At 37.4% G+C, this 15354-nt stretch overlaps 1 long non-coding RNA gene across 1 annotated transcript; it reads left to right on the top strand.

The window, feature by feature from the left end:
* The first annotated feature begins 2414 nt into the window (after positions 1-2414).
* On the top strand, positions 2415-12677 carry LOC142496206 (uncharacterized). Its single transcript, XR_012801921.1, has 3 exons — positions 2415-3145; positions 3636-3676; positions 10025-12677. It is a non-coding gene; the product is annotated as an uncharacterized LOC142496206 (long non-coding RNA).
* Positions 12678-15354: the final 2677 nt, after the last annotated feature.

The following is a 15354-nucleotide window of genomic DNA, read 5'->3' as shown; positions in this document are numbered from 1 at the left end:
CGGGAAGGGACGTGCGCGGAGGGGAGAGAGGAGAAACACCCTGCTACTTCCTGCAGACCCGCGCGGGCAGCGGTAGCACCAGAGGGAGGGGGGGGGGAGAGAGAAAAGCCCCGGCTACTGCAACATCTTCAGACCCGCGCGGGCAGCGGTAGCACCGGAGGGAGGGGGGGGGGAGAGAGAAAAGCCCCGGCTACTGCAACATCTTCAGTCCCCGCGCGGGCAGCGGTAGCACCGGAGGGAGGGGGGGGGGAGAGAGAAAAGCCCCGGCTACTGCAACATCTTCAGACCCGCGCGGGCAGCGGTAGCACCGGAGGGAGGGGGGGGGGAGAGAGAAAAGCCCCGGCTACTGCAACATCTTCAGACCCGCGCGGGCAGCGGTAGCACCGGAGGGAGGGGGGGGGGAGAGAAGCACCCCGGCCTATTAGAGTATGTTAGGTCCCGTGCGGGCAGCGGGAGCGCCGGAGAGAGGGGGAAAGATGTACCAGTGTATATATAAATATTTAAAGTGTATTAAATTCCCCCCCACCTCAAGCATCTGTACAAACTCCTCCATGGCCGGATCAGTGCAGGTCTTGTAAGGAGCTGACACAATTATACAAGAGGATACTATGGAGGAGGAGGAGACACGCACGAGGAGACACGCACGAGGAGGCACGCACGCACGCACTCCCCCCCCCCCCATTACTTACCCATGCAGAAAGGGCGGTTTGAAGTCCTGGCAACTCCATCCCGCGTCACAGCCAATCAGCTCTGATTTTTTTTTTTTTTTTTTTCGAGCAGGGGATTTTTTTTTTTTTTAGAGAGCAGGGGAAAGGTTACTGGCCACGAGCCAATATCCGATCGCAGCTGGCGAGTTGGCGACCGGGTTTGTCGAGCACTATATATATATATATATATATTTGTATATTATTTACTTCCAGTGCACCCAGACAGGTTTGCCCACTGAGTACGTGAGTGCCACTTTTCTATGAGAGATAGATAGATAGATACTCACACAAGTACATACATACAAGTACAGACACACACAGCACCTGTATATCCTTCTGTTTATGTAATTGATATAATTCTGTCGCCCCGTTTTACTGTGCTGCAGAATATGTTGGCGCTTCATAAAGAAAACATATATATATTTATATATATATTATAGTTATATAATGCAATACATATAGACTGATAAAAAAAATAAACAAGGTTATGATAGATAGACTAATAAGTATGAACGCTTGTTGGGGATCACTGCAATAGTGAAGACCCCGAGCACCGCCATCCCTCCCCTGCCATGTTAATATCACACCCTGCCCAGGTGCAAGTGTTCACGGTTTTTCCGTGCGGGTTACAGGGGTGGGTGCTCGGTGGCCCGGAGGGTGCTCGGCGGCGCGGGTGGGAGCGAAGGGTACAAGGCGGCCCGGGGGAGGAGGAGGAGGGGGACGGACCCGATCAGACAGATTAATGTCTGCGCCACACTCCGACCGCCGCCATCTTGTGTGTGTGACGGGAAAGCAGCAAACGGGAAAGATGGCGGGAAAGCGGGGAGAGACGGAGGGGATCTGAGGGAAGCAGGCAGTGGAAAGATGGCGGGGAGAGAAGGGGGGGAGTTGTGGAAAGATGGCGGGGAGAGACGGAGGGGATCTGAGGGAAGATGGCAGGAAAGCGGAGAGAGACAGAGGGGAGCCGAGGGAAGCAGCCAGGGGAAAGATGGCGGGAAAGCGGGGAGAGGTTCAAGTTCAAGTTCAAATGCGCACTCTTCCTTTTACCGTCGCTCTCTGTGCAGAGAGAAGTGTCATGTCTGGCGGCAGTGAGGCAGTGATCCTGCACATTAACCCGCGGAGCCTGCGCTGTGTGTGCGAGGTTATACAGTGTGACATCAGCACGGAGACATGTTTTATTTCTCTCAGATAATTATCCGCATATCCAGCAAAGCGCAAAGAAAGTCTAAATACACGTGTCACAAACAGTCGTAATATATAGTAATTAAAAACACGATAACACACTATATATGTCTATATAGCCTTATTTATTATTAATATTATTTAACCCCAGGCATCCATTCACCCCACACCGACGCATGTCCCCGCCGGAGTTACCCTCTGCAGATACACCCGGGTGTGATACATTGATATGATACTGATGTACTTTTCCGCCCGGCAAACACTGAATAAATCCCCCTCCCCCAGCCCCATTCCTTCCTGTGTCCCCCATTGATCCTAATAAAGTGCTGCATGTTCCCCCCCAAAGCCTGGTCCTGCATTACCTCCCCCTCCCCTGGCTTTGTCTTTACTACCATAGAAATATATAGTAATATACATGTTACTCCTTACTCACCTCGTCCCTGGGTGCTGCTGCCCTCCCCCCCCCCCCAAAAAAAAATAACCCCCATCATTAAAATAAATCATAATAATCAAACATGTAGCACCTTTTCCTTTCTTTCTCTTGCAGGAAAGAAGTTCCAGGACTTTGCAAAGTATTTGGGGGGAGTTTGGTGGAAAAATGGAGCTGACTAAACCAAGTGCCAGCAAACACACACACACACACACACACACACATGACTTGTCCCATGTCTTGTCCCATGTCCTCACCTTGCACTTTAATCAGCGCAGCTTTCCTTGGGGTTTCCTGTTTATTGCAGTTAGATGTGATAATTTCTTCTTCTTTTTAAATATATACATATATATTAGAAATGTTCTGCAGGGGGGAGATAATGAAACACACAAATAGGGGAATGTATCCGGGTCAGTCCTCTCACTGACTGCATTTCCTGCACTGCTGGGAAACATTGTAACTCTTTTCTTTTCCATGTAGCAAAAGCAGCTGAGAAGTTTGTTTAATGTCACATAATATTAGAGACTTGGGTATATTTATTTGTGCAAGCTAATGGAACAGAATAGTATATTATATTAGCAAAGAGAGTCCCCTTTTTCTCTGATCTTTCCATTGTTATTTTTTTCATCTATCATTGAGAAGCTGATGTTTGTCACTTAATTAAAAACCTAGAAATATATACATATATACATTTTTTTTAATGCAAGGAAGTAAATTCGGAGGTTTTTTTCCCCTTTTTAATCTAATTTTATTTCCTTGTTTTATTTATCATTAGCTATATAGCTGATGACATGTTCCACTTTTCTATGCTGCTGTCATTGGAAAGGTAAGTTATGCTTTACTTTTGTATTTCGTGTTGCATATATGGCCTTAGTCTGAAAATGCAACAATATTCCCACTGGTGTTCTTCAATAGTACCAATATTCTGCATCAAAATATAATATAATACCATAAGAAGAATGGCATCTGATCCATTTGCACACATAATACCTTCTTAGGTCATTTATTAAAGGCTACACTGCAAGTTATAAAATACAATGTATAGCTATTTATTATGTGTATGAATATAATCTAAGCAAAGTTATGTTGGGCTTCTTTAAATGTATTAATCCACAATGTGGCTGGACCATGCTATGGAGAAAAATAAAGATTTTTATGGGGCCTTAGTAAAAATTGTTTTATTGTGTTTATTTCTGCAGTATTTAACCCATGCACTCCTTATTTGGGATTTCATTTTTTTTAATTTTTTTTAAAGAAAATGACAGTGATAAAACTACTGTGTAAGATTGTTTTAGTAAATATGCCTATAATTCCAGATAACAGGGCATTTGGGTCATCTCGTAGCTGTCGTACAAATGTAAGCAGTGAGTAATGAGTGTATTTACTTTTCTCTGTTTTGTTTTTAAATTACACCACTAATTGGGGTTTCCCAAAGTTCAAAACCCCCTGATCACAATTCAGTAACAATCACTTATTGTTGGCTGATCAAATGGCTTGAATTCTTTACATTTAATGTTTTGACAAGAATATAATTAATAAACTGTTATGTTAAAGGAGCTTTGAGGTTCATTTAGTCTCCTAAGTGTCAAAAAAGAAAAGTATAAATGTGCAGAGCAGACGTCTGTCCTGAAAACTATTTTTTAACATATATATATTAGCACATTTTTTTTTAGAAAATAGGTAATATACTCTTTAATAAAATTGTAGGTCTGGTCTTAGGTGAAGAAGGCAAATTGAAAGGCGTTCTATACAGTGCATATAGAAATAAATTATATATATATATATATATATATATATATATATATATATATATATATATATATATATATATACACACATGCTATTATAGAATTGCTTTCTATATGAACTTATATATTTATTTATGTACTTTTTCATGCTGTCTGAGTTACACTCTTTTTTTTTTTTTAATGTCATACATGTAATATACATTTATATATTCATATACACCATGTAGATATAGTCCACATAATATTAACAATGGTATGGTGGTTTTTATAGTAAATTCCTTTCTTACAGTGCTGGGTACATTTTCAACATTGGCTAATATTCCAAAAACAGAATTATACGTTCTGCAAATCATGGGCATATGAGGACTATATGTGATCATGTAATTACATATTAGTTTATCAAAGTGTGTAAAATGAATTAAAAGGGGGTAACTTACATTACCCAAATACATGGGCGCAGAATATACCATGAGCCTGAATAATGAAATGATAAAAGTACTGTAAGTTGGTGGTAATGTGATGCTATATATTATATTTCCAACCTTTCTTACAAATGATAGATTTGAAAATAATAACTATTATAATGATTCCAGTTGTATTATATTTACCATGTTAACATTCTTACCAGCTCGAATGATATGAATATTTCAAAACAGCTGGTTGATATAACTGGTTTGTTAATACAGTATGATCATCACATACATATTTAAACCTTTTATTTATTTTTTATGTACAGCAGGAAACTCACTGCTTTCAGATCATTTGCAACACAATGTAACTAGTTTTTCGAATATAGTTAGATTAGTATAAAAAATAGAATAGAGACATATAAAATAAACTTTAGTCCAGGAAGAGGTGAAAATGAACTAGGGAAAGTGGGGATGTATGAGGATGTCATTATGACGTTATTGTAAGTGAACAAATGACACATTAAATTATAGTTTGGTGCATATCATACATATGGCAGGATTTAAAGTTTTAAAAACACTGGTGTTTTTTTTCCTGCTTTTGCTCATTTAAAATACTGCAATTTGGAATGTATGCACGTATTAGGGTTTATACAGAGGGGGGAAACAGATTTATTAAATAAAATAATAAATTTGCTTTGACATGGATTGTGTTTTCTTAATAAATGCAAATCCAGTTTTGCAGATAGTGGTAAAAAGCCTCACATTTTGGTTTGGGTGGGTATTGGTAAACCTTGAATGGTATTGATCAAATTCCCTGCTACAAAACGGAGTCAAAACTCAATCAAATTGATGGAGGGGGGGGGGGGGGGTAATCCTATTAACAGGAGCATATTTTATTTCCTTTAATAAATCTTGAGGATTTTAGGAACACTTTAAAATATGTTTCCACATTTTGCAACAAGAAGACTTTGCTCAATAAACCCCTCAGGTGTTTGATACCCAGAGATAACATCGTCACTATTATCCCCTGTCTATTTTGGATTGTTAACACTTGATTTACCAAGATAATGGCACACTTGCATTATTTGGGGGATTTTTATCAAGCTCCCCTGGCATCAAAAGACACCACCAGATTTATCAGAAACAATTCCCATGGTTTTTTTTAATAGACTTTGTCTTTGATAAATCCTGTGATGTCTTTTGCACTGCTGTTACCCCAGGTTTCTCTCAGATGGGAGATATGGCTATATGATATATCAATATGATATATCACAATCCTTTTTTTTTATCACAAAATTCTGCCTGACAGTAAAAATCATAGCAATATTTTGGGCTCATTGAATTATATTTTACTTGCTCATATTAAGGCCATATTTTACTTGCAGATATGAGGAAGGATCTCCATAGGGGGAGTTTATGGAAGTGTACAGGCTGAAAAGTAATGGGAAAAAAACAAACCAGCATCACATATCAAAGAAAACATCCCTATTAAATCGCTTGCTGGTGTTATTAACTAGCATTGCCTCAATCATGTAGTCATGAGACCTTGCAAAATAACCTCCACTATCTCTATATGCCTCCCTGTGCATTCACATGAAGTTATGTATTAAGGTTTACCAGCTGCAAAATTGATCAAAAATGCACAAAAAATATAATGTTCCCAAATCAATGGAATTTATTTTCTTTTATAAATCTGTTTCTGTTTTGGGTGGGTTTTTTTGCACCTGTTTTGCATCCTGGAGATTTGTTATAAGCAGCCTTTATGCAAAGCACAGCACTGCAGCTAAATATCAGGGATACCATTCATAATTTATACCTGGCTTAATTATATGTGGGGGGGGGGGGGGAGACCTATTTTGCTTTGTTGAATAAATTGTTCAAATTTAACAACTTTTTTTTTCCAAACAATATAAGTGGATTTTTTTAATGGATTAATCTAGCGATAATTGTTTCCAAGTGCAAAACTACAGTACAACTAAATGTTTTATTTTTCTATATATCTACATCATCACGTATAAATCATCTTTTTTTTTCTTTTTAACATACAGTAAGGGGAGATTTCCAGTTAAAATGTTGTGCAAGTTTAGATAGTGGAACATAATCTGATGCATACATCTGTCATATATATATATATATATATATATATATATATATATATATATATATATATATATATATATATACATACATACATACATACATACATATATATATATATATATATATATATATATATATATATATATACATACACATTTATATATACACACATATATATACACACACACACACACCAAATAAAAATATAATTTGTGAGCAAATTGTGAGCACATGTGAAGCTCACAAGTGATATTTTTATTTGCTATATGCTTTCTGTGGAGAGTTTTTCGTCACCTTTTTCACCCACCAGTATATATATATATATATATATATATATATATATATATATATATATATATATATAGCAGAATAAATGAGTTCTTCAGTATTAGGTGATACCTTTTTTACTTGGACTAACAATTTATGTCATAGGACAAGCTTTTGAGAATTCGCCTCTCTTCCTCACCTCTTACTGACCTGACTTCCTCAGAGGAGAACTCTCGAAAACTTGTCCTATGACATAAATTATTAGTCCAAATAAAAAAGGTGTCACTTTATTCTGCACTATGGCAACTGGACTAACACGGCTATGTCCGGTATATATATATATATATATATATATATATATATATATATATATATATATATATATATATATATATATAAAGCAGAAAATAGCCGTGTTAGTCCAGTTGCGATAGTGCAGAATAAATGAGTTCTTCAGTAATAATATATATATATAGTGCAGAATAAATGAGTTCTTCAGTATTACTGAAGAACTCATTTATTCTGCACTATCGCAACTGGACTAACAAGGCTATTTTATGCTTTATATATATATATATATATATATATATATATATATATATATATATATATATATACCGGACATAGCCGTGTTAGTCCAGTTGCCATAGTGCAGAATAAAGAGACACCTTTTTTATTTGGACTAATAGTATATATACATATGTGTGTATATATATATATATATATATATATATATATATATATATTATATATATATATATATTCACACACGTGTGTGTGTGTGTGTGTGTGTGTGTGTGTGTGTGTGTGTGTGTGTGTGTGTGTGTGTGTGTGTGTGTGTGTGTATATATATATATATATATATATATATATATATATATATATATATATATATATATATATATATATCCCAGAATCCCTTGCTGCACTATATGCTGGGTGATAATGGTGAAAGGCAGGGTTGCAGACCTGTTGTCTAAGACATGCAAATGAGCACACAGTAATATTTCCATTTGATATATATATATATGTGTGTGTGTGTATATATATATATATACTTGTATTGGAGTATTGCTTGACCTGAAGAAGAGAGGAGAACTCTCGAAAGCTTGTGCTATGACATAAATTGTTCGTCCAATAAAAAAGGTATCACCTAATACTGAAGAACTCATTTATTCTGCACTAATATATATATATATATATATATATATCAGTCAGAAACACCGCACACACAAAACAAAATAAAAAATAAGGGTAAAGGAAGGGTGCATACTGTCCAAATAGATACAGAAATAGGGGGGGGGGGAGGACAGGCACTCCTATATGCCAAAAAAAGTGAAATTTATTGACTCAGCATTTTGGTCCCCACGTGTACCTTTCTCAAAGCTCCCAGAGGGGACCAAAATGTTGAGTCAATACATTTCACTTTTTTTTGCATATAGGAGTGCCTGTCCTTTTTTTTCCCATATATATATATATATATATATATATATATATATATATATATATATATATATATATATATATAATCATATGAGTGTATAAGACTTCTTTATTCATTCAAAATATACAGTTTATTACGACAAGAAGTTTCCTTTTATTTTCTGTGATCTATGTAACATCAAACACGTTTTCATCTTTATTTTAGGTTTGCAGACAATAAATTCCGTTTCAGTTCATTTAAATACATGTGTACAAATCATTTTATGTCTATGAAATATTTTAACGAGGAACTGGGAACATTACAGTCAATTCTTACAGTGTTTATGTAACCAAAGTCATAAACTTGAATTTACTGAACTTTCAGTATGGGCTCCGCTGTGTTATAGGGATTTCTCTGATTTCCATCAGCATTTTGTGCTCAATGAAACACGAGATTAATGTTCAATATTATTTTAAAATATAATTCTGGTAACTGGTCCATAATTTTGATGGGGTTTTATTTCACGAAAATGTAGTGACGGTTTGTTTTCTACCATTTCCAAAAGTCATGCAAAAACAAGATTATGAATAACTCTAAAATAAAATACATAGTAGCTGTGATGTATTTCTTGCTGGCACATATAATATTGCTAGCCATGCAGCTTTACAAATACCATGTCTTGTTTTCGAAGTGTCGAATTCCTTTGGCTCAAAATGTTCAGTTATTGACATATGAGCATTTTGTACAACAATAGATATATTTTGGAAGAATATTGTATAAAAACGGATACACGAGGGCTTGGTGTCTTAAAGGCAATCAGGGCTGTAATGGTGAAATGTAACATTCAAGCCTGGAGTTAAATCCACTTGACCCCTTCTTGCTCAGCAAAGGAAATTTCCACTGTGCTGCAGTTCTGCTGTAGCCACTAGGGGGAGCGCGTCTCTCTTGAAAGGTCTAGATTTTCTGTGCCAATGCAATGGAGAATTATCCTGCACCATACAGATACAGTATCAAGAAATCACCCTATCCAAGATCTGCATTACATTGGGAAGTCACGTGAACATACTGCTTCTATCCAATGCATTCATTCTGTCATACTTTAGTATAGAGGTGCCCTATTGATACTGGGGGATTTGCTAGTTATTTCTCATTTTGCTAGGCCAACTTGAGAGATCTCCAGGTGTCTCTTTTCAGGTGTCAGTTTATCTGCCAAGAAATCACAAGTAGTTTCAGAATCACAGCCTGCTGCATATCGGTGAATCCAGCATATTTTGTGCTTGTTATGAGTCTATTACTGCATTTGATACGTTTATACGTGCATTAAAATGATAGCATCTTTGTTTGGTGCAATACCAAACAAGGTAGGTGTGTGTGTGTGTGTGTGTGTGTGTGTGTGTGTGTGTGTGTGTGTGTGTGTGTGTGTGTGTGTGTGTGTGTGTGTGTGTGTGTGTGTGTGTGTGTGTGTGTGTGTGTGTGTGTGTGTGTGTGTGTGTGTGTGTGTATTTCTCGCACTAGATGTGGATGTCTCGCCTTCTATGTGAGATAAATCACCAAACTCAAAAAGGACCAGTTAAAATGAGACTAATACAGTAGGATGTAAAATCCTTGTGGATGTCCACTGCCAGTATTTAGGGTTTTCACCTCAAAGTATCTGAGTCCATGCTAATAAATGCAATACACATTATTTTATTTTTACAGTATTACAAGTCAATATTGAAAAGTAAAGCACCTAATCTATTTCTTTCCCTGGTATGCAGAACTCGTTACAATATTGTCCCATTTGTGAGAGCTTGTTTCATTTGGGAATGGCACATCCCTGCTCAAGAATGAATAAGAAATGATGTAACACAGAAGAGAAATGAAGACGCACTTTCTTAGTGATAGACACACATATATGCCACGGGATATGCAGAATAGATTGTATTTATTGATAGATTGTATCCATCTATTGTAAGCACCTTTGCCAAATGTAATCGTATATAGGAAAAAATTAGACATCCATTGAACACTTTTTTTTTTATTTAGTAAGAATAACAGATTTAAACCATAAATATTTTTCATAAAGTTAGCCAACATGTTTACACATTTTGATAACAACTAATGCTTATTGTAAACACGTGAAATAAACAGTGTTGCTCCATGTGAGTAGAACTGCAGGGCGTCTTCTTCAGCACTTTATATTTCTATATTTTTCCCACAGCCTGAAAGCATTACTTTGGGTAGAAAGCCAACTGATTTGCATTTTAAAAGCAGACGCCTTCATCTTCAGTGTACTTAAAAAAATGCATTTCGTTTACATAACCAGAATTATTTAATTTTCCTGCCCCACAACACTTCAAGCAAGAAAGCCAGTGACTCATGATATATCTTAACAGCAATGAATGCCAACTGGAGATAATTTTAATGCTGTAAAAAAGCTCTAATTTCTATGGATAAACACACTTAGCAACTGCTCTTTGTTAGCCAAGAATGGCTTACATATACTTCTTAAACAATCGTCTCTCAAAAGGCGAATGAACACTTGTCAATCATTCTAGGGAGCAGCACAAGAGGAGACAAAGGGCACAATTAAAACAAAGGCGCAATAAATGTTACATTTACTCATTTTTTTTTAAATGGCTCATTTAGTAATGTTAATTTGAAAAAATTCTTTCCCACACAAAAATGAGATTACCCAACATTCAGGGGCACATTACAAGCACACATATGTTAAGCCTCTTTAAACTAAACGTTTAACAAGCATACAAACATATTAAACCTTTTGAAACAAAACAAAAAAATGAAACAATAAAGCAATACAGTGGCTGATCTTGACAAAATGAAAATATTTACTAAAATAATGTCACCTGCACATGTTGGGGTAACATTAGCTTTGACAATATTTTAAGTCAATATAAAAAAAAAAGATATGCCCACATGACACAATTACTAAGAAATCAGTATTAAAATACTCATCAGCATGTTGATGGGGAAAAAAAAGCTACATTATATTTCTCTGGTCAATAAAGGAACCACACAACACTACCAAGGATGTTGATCCAGGGAGTAATCTGATTGCCAATATTTGGAGCCAGGAAGGAATTTATTTTTCCCCTTATGAGATATTATTAGATGATATTTCACTGGGTTTTTTTTTGTTTGAGTTCCCCTGGATCAATATACTGTAAGTACAAATATAGGCTAAGTATTTGTCATCTAAATTTAGCATATAGGTTGTACTTGATGGACGTACTGTATGTCTTTTTTCAACCTCATCTACTATGTAACTGTATCTACTGTATGTAACCACACCTCAGAATGAACAGGAGCATATTTAATAGGTTAAATGTGAAAAAAGGAACATTGTTAGGATGATTATTTTTCAATGTTTTCATGGTAGACAAATGCTTTGAAGAATCTTCTTTTATAATCTGTTTAGGATTCATGTGTTTGAGCTTATGTTCCATTTTTATGGATTTGTCTATTTTGGATTCAATTCCAGTATGTAACTCAGGGCTGCAGAGTGAATCTATATGTTCATATATTGTTTTCGACATTAAAAACCTCAGGGAGCGCTGGCACGAAACATCCTTTAGCTATCTGCATATCTTACCCTCTCACAGAAAACCAATATAGTAAATATATATAGTGCTCACCCTTAATGTATTTAAATGTGTACCCATCTAAAAACCTAAAATAATCTTTTTTTTTTCTCTCTGCAAAGGGCCAAATTACTACTATCACCATCACCAGTGTAACCACAACCTGGTCTATTATTAGAATCATTATGATCTTTACAACGTCCAGTCATCTATTCTAAAATTAGCATTAGGATCTATTAACCCCTTCAGCAGGAGGGACTTGCAATGCTTATTCTAGCCTGTGTGATATGTACTGTAAGAGGTTTCTTTAAAAAACTCTCTAGCTGCAGATGTAGCACATTTGGGGACCTATGCAGTAAGCATTCATTAGCCACTTATTGAGCACTTATTGCCCAACATACCTACTGATATTCAGTAAGCGGTGATAAGTAGGTGATAAAAAACTGAATCGCCCCCAAAAATTGCTCATAAAAAAAAATCACAGAGGCAGCGGTGATAAGCCACTTATCGCCACTTTTCGGCATGTTTATAAACTCACCAATTCTAGTAGCAGTGATTAGGCTATGAACGCCTATCACCGCTCTAGAATGGTGATTTTATCACAAAATTCTCACGCCAGAAAAAGTTGGCGTGAAGGTGTTGGAAACCTGCAGAGAAGCGGCGAGATGGGACTTAGAAAAAAAAATGCATTTTTCCTGCATAGGATTGATGCCGGGAATTTCTGGAGTTGATATCCATTAATATTAACACTAGAGACCCCTGGCATGAATCCTATGCAATAAAAATGCATTTACAGTAAACTTCATTACCATAGCGGATAGCCTCAGGGACCCCCTACTTCCCGAGATACAGGCCCCGTTATGGGGGGCCAGTATCTCCTATGCATTTAAATGTTCGCGTCACGTGACCGTGGGAATAAAATGCATAGGAGATACCGGCACCCCATAACGGGGCCTGTATCTCGGGAAGTAGCGGGTCCCCAAGGCTGAAACCAATGAGGTTCAGCTCCGGAGACCCCGTGCTCATCTACATTATTAACAAAATTACAATTTATACACATAAATTTCAGGCGAGATTTGCACAGGGATAGACGGCTCTCTCAGAGCAGCTCTCTCTGCAGCAGATACAACTCGCCGGGTAAGGCCCTTTCAGAGGGTCGTTCATCAGATCACCGGCTAATCGCCCGATTTGTGAATTTTGCTATGACAGGTAATCAAGGCTTTCTGAATACCGTGATAGCAACACATAAAAACGGCGATTTAAATGGCCCGGCGATTTTTTTAAAATGAACCTTTAGTGCAAAGGCCCCTTTGTCTTTGATAAACCTGGTGCAGTCTCTTTGCTCCAGTTCTGTTCCCATTTGTAGCCATGAGACTTTAATAAATGACCATGGTAATGCTCGGAGGCGGGCCTGGTGTACTATGGCCGTTTCATAGATGATATCATTATCATTTGGGACACACAGGTGGGTGACATTTCGAATTTATTTGCACATTTTAACAATAATGCACTTGGTCTGGTCTTGACATCGGTTATTGACCCTGTGGAAATAGTCTTCTTGGATCTCAGATTGAGGATTGATTCGGATCTGCGAATACAAACTGACATACATTTTAAAGAGGTGTCCGTTAATAGCTACATACATGCCACCAGCAGCCACCATCCCAAATGGTTGGCCAATATACCCTATAGTCAGTTCAGTAGGTTACGTCGGAACTGTTCCTCTGAACTTGACTTTGTAGCTCAATCCACCCTGCTGAAGGAGAGATTCCACTCCAAGGGTTATGATTGGGCCCTTGTTGAGGAGTCTTTCCTGAAGGCAGCGGGATCAGACCGGAATGGTCTCCTTTTGGAATCCAAGAATAGACAATTGATTAAAAGAACTGTCAAAAATAAAACTGATGGACGTACTGTCTTTTCCACTAAATTTAGTGGGTCATCACGCCCTATGGAGGCCATTATTAAACGACATTGGCCTATTCTTTTAGGGGATCCAGTATTATCCGAGGGTTTGGAACCTAAGCCGACTATTATATACAGGAAGGCAGATAGTGTTAAACACACACTGGCCCCTACTAAAATTTGAACTGATTCAGTATCTTTCTTTAGACCCTCAGGGAACTATAAATGTGGGAGAGGAAGATGCATTACATGCACCTTCATTGATTGTAGGAAAGACTTTCATTCAATTCCAGGTAGCCTCCCCTTTTTAGTCAAAGGATTTGTGAACTGTCTTACCACACATGTAGTGTACCTCCTTGCTTGTGGTTGTGGCCTACATTATGTAGGTAGGACCACAAGGCCATTAAGTACCCGGTTCTTGAAGCATAGGAGAAATATATTGAATAGGGTCACAAACCACTATGTGTCTAAACACTTTCTTCATGTCCATAACAAATCCCCTGACAGTCTGAGAATTATGGGGTTAGAGGTTATTCCTCCTTCAGTATTAGCTGGAGATCGGTTTAGACTCCTTTCTAGAAGGGAGAGCTTCTGGATTTTTAAACTAAATTCCTTGGTTCCTCATGGGTTAAATGAGAACCTAGACATCAGCACCCTTGTGTGATGTATAGGTCCTCAGTTTTAGCAATCATCCTTTTTAATTAATTTATAATTTTAACTTCATATTTTAAATTGTAATTTAATGTAGTTATTGCATGCCATTTGTTCTATTATATCTTACGCAATTTGAACTGTAGTGTTGTTAATGCTCTAAATGTATTCACCTATTTAATGTTTTCCTTTCTGTTATATGCCTCTCTATAATCATATGTATTCTTATTTACATCAGCTGTGCTTTCAAGAGCTGTGACCAATTAAGATTCACTGTGAGAGTGTATATATATCCTAGTACTCCCTCATACGGTACGTCATTATTCCCTGACGAAGTCGGCTTAGACCGACGTAACGCGTAGGACTGACGTCACCACGCCGATCACGTGGTGTCTTGAGATCATTGTGGACACTAATATTGGATGCCTACTGAGGTGGTGTGCCGTGGTGAATAGATCTGTTGGACTGTAACACTACCTTGAAAGATCTTGACATCGGTTCCTGCTGGCACAGTTTGTTACTGTTACCTACAGGCTTCTGGCGGTGCTCCACGGGTCTGCAGAGGTGTGAGTATTGGCGGATGCCGCTACCCTCTGTCACCCGGCTAATCATACAGTTTACCAGAGAAACCTTTATGTGAATTTATTCTATATCCATCTTGTAAGTGTGCACTTTTTATCACACATCTATTTTATTAAATAATTTTATTCTATGTCCTGGAAGTTATTGCACTAGGGGGTGCGCTTTTTCCCTTTTTCTTTTCTTCATAGTTACCAGGGAGAGATTCTCCCTTGGATCCAGCAGCCCCCCTCACCAATTATTCAACTGGCTTTCGATTCAACACACTGCTACCAAAAGATTTTGATGACATTTTGTGTCTGAACACTTTGGACTGGACTTTGTTCATTTTGTGGTATATTTTTATTTATTCATCATCATCAGATTTATGTGTT

Source organism: Ascaphus truei, chromosome 5 (genome assembly GCF_040206685.1).
Source record: "Ascaphus truei isolate aAscTru1 chromosome 5, aAscTru1.hap1, whole genome shotgun sequence".
NCBI classification, from domain to species: domain Eukaryota; kingdom Metazoa; phylum Chordata; class Amphibia; order Anura; family Ascaphidae; genus Ascaphus; species Ascaphus truei.
Note: the sequence above shows the minus strand (reverse complement) of the source record. Positions and strands in the feature narration are given on the sequence as shown.